The sequence below is a fragment of the Anabrus simplex genome, chromosome 1 (genome assembly GCF_040414725.1).
Source record: "Anabrus simplex isolate iqAnaSimp1 chromosome 1, ASM4041472v1, whole genome shotgun sequence".
Taxonomy (NCBI): domain Eukaryota; kingdom Metazoa; phylum Arthropoda; class Insecta; order Orthoptera; family Tettigoniidae; genus Anabrus; species Anabrus simplex.
The window spans coordinates 861,072,702-861,075,374 of NC_090265.1; positions in this window are offsets into that span (position 1 = coordinate 861,072,702).

The following is a 2,673-nucleotide window of genomic DNA, read 5'->3' on the forward strand; positions in this document are numbered from 1 at the left end:
TCCGTGCTACAAATTTAGGATGGGGTCGTTAAGCGACTCATCTTGTTACAGAAGGTAACCAAGTCTAACCAAATTATTCCCATTTTTCCAATCACGCTAACATTTCCCAAATATTATCTACATTTTAGTACTCATCTTAGTTATCGGTAATCCATTGCAGCTTGGCAGATGAGAGGCTCCTTTCGGCCCCTCTCCGCCGTATTACTCCTCCATTCTTGATGGCGTAGTTCCACAAATGATTTCCTGGCACATTACCATTTTTACACTAATACCTTAATTATCACGATACTTCACCATTGACAATGTTAACACTGAAAACTTTACTTTTATAAAACAAATTAATACCCTAGACCCAAAACTTTAATATTTTGCACTGTTTTAAGCTTCGTCCAATTACCGCACAATGGACATGGACACGTACGACGGTGTGTCGAATTTTACGCCCGTCGCGATTTGAAGTCAGCTGCGAACGACGGTTCAGCTCCAGAGATTCATTTTAAGTGTAGTGGCGAGTATCCCTTATCCTGTATATATGGATGAAGCTTTCCCTCGCGGATTCATTGACGTCATACCCATGAGGGAGGGGGTGGATTTTTAATATCGGCACTTGCATTCCGAATTGGACGTTAAAATTTATATCAAATTAATCCACTCCGCTAGCATATTTGCTGGATTAAATATGAACTCCTAACGATCATAGATTTAGGAGATACGGGTGGATTTAGCTCCTCACCTTTCGCCTTTTTGGAAGCGTCCCTTACAACGTGGTTTTCGTCCAGCCAATGACATTCAAGCTGTCTGGTTTCCAAGAAATCCAGCCTTCAATTTATTTAATTTGCCAATAATTATTGATGATTTTTCTATACGTGACATCTAATAAGTTCATTACATCGATCCGTGTACTCACAATAATTCATTACTGATTACTTTTGAAGTTACGAGAATATCTCATCCATCATTCCTTAAGATGGTATCCCTGGGTCTTCCATCAACTTTTAGCGATTGGCCTATAAATTGTCACGTGATTTAAATTTCCACCTGCGATATCCTAGGCTAGCGAATGTCCTCGCAACCATTGTACTTTTCCATGACGTCACGGAAATTTCCGTCCGCCAAAAATATCCCTTCTCTTTCTGACCAAGACTTATTTGTGGACTTGTATTTTTCCTGGTCGCCACTAATGGGGTCCCCTGCTGTGAAGTAGCTAAATGTTGTTGTGTCGAGCTAATCCGTCAGGCTCCAGTCTGTTGTGTTCCTTCGCTCATATTTCAACATTACACAGATGAAATATTTTCAACTACACTTCTGTATTTCAATAAATGTACTATTTCCCTTCATAAATCAAATCATGATTGACTTTGGGCCTAAGTCACTCGGGTTCAATAGTGTGTTTTTAAAGTTGTTTTAAAGTCATATTTCATATTCATCCATGCAGATGTTATAGTGTGTATAAAGTTGTTTTAGGGTTTTATTGTGTTTGCCCGATTTGACTTTGTGGCTGATGATGGCACATATCTGGTGCCGAAACTAGTACCTCATTTGAACGATATGTGATTCTTTCACATTAATAAATATCTTTGTATTGAATAGGAGGAACCCTCTTAATTAAAAGAAATGTAATCCCACTTCAATACGGATCATGAAATTTCTAAATATTAATAAACAGAATTTAGTGAAAATATGTATGTAAACCTGAGAATAAGGAAGTACAGTCTACGATATAAATAATTTTGTATGACGCCCTAATATCACAGAGTCGAAAGAAAACTAATGTGATAGGTAAGGGTTATTCTGCCCGAAGGCAGGTCCGAACCTCCGCAGAGGTGTTCCTGAGCCGGAGTTTATGTGCTGTAGGGTGGCCAGTTCCTTTCCGCTCCTCCATTCCCTTACCCCCACCAACAGCGCGTTGTAACCCATCCAACTCCTGACCACGCCCAATGTTGCTTAACTTCGGAGATCTCGCGGGATCCGGTGTCTCAACACGGCTACGGCCGATGGCAACTAATGTGAAGGCCTGCAATATAGAAAGCTCATAGAGTCATAAACTTTATCAACAATAACATTACATTGACCATTGTTTGTTGTGATGTGCTTTTTGTCTTCTATTTCCACTCATCCCCGATAGATAGGATTACTGCAGACCGGGGCAAGTTGACGATGATAAGATTTCTTTCGACATTCCGCCGGAAAATGGCGTGTTTTACGGCTGTGATGACATGATTATTATTGCTTACCTTTTCGTGAAACAGTACTGCAACATTCAAAGTGCTTGTTTAAATAGTTAGTTTAAAGTAGTAAAGTTTATAATTATGTAAATTTCGTCATTTTGCCCCGTGCTCGGGGCAAGTTGACGAACCTATTGGGATATTCTAAGATGACGAGCATTCTTCACAACTGTTTCATCACGGAACTTCACTGAAATGTGTTCAACACATAATCAACACGTGGAGTAATTTAATTTTAATAATGTACTGCACAAGGACATACATTTCTAAAGAACATAAATTTGAAAAATCTTTAAATACTTTAAAATAAATTGAAAATAAAATTAATAAAATTAATAACTACTGTGCACTACATTAAATACAAGAACTCTAAAGAAAACCGTTTTAAACTGGAATATACTCAGCACATATCACAGAGAAACTGTCAACTACCTTCATAACTGAGCAG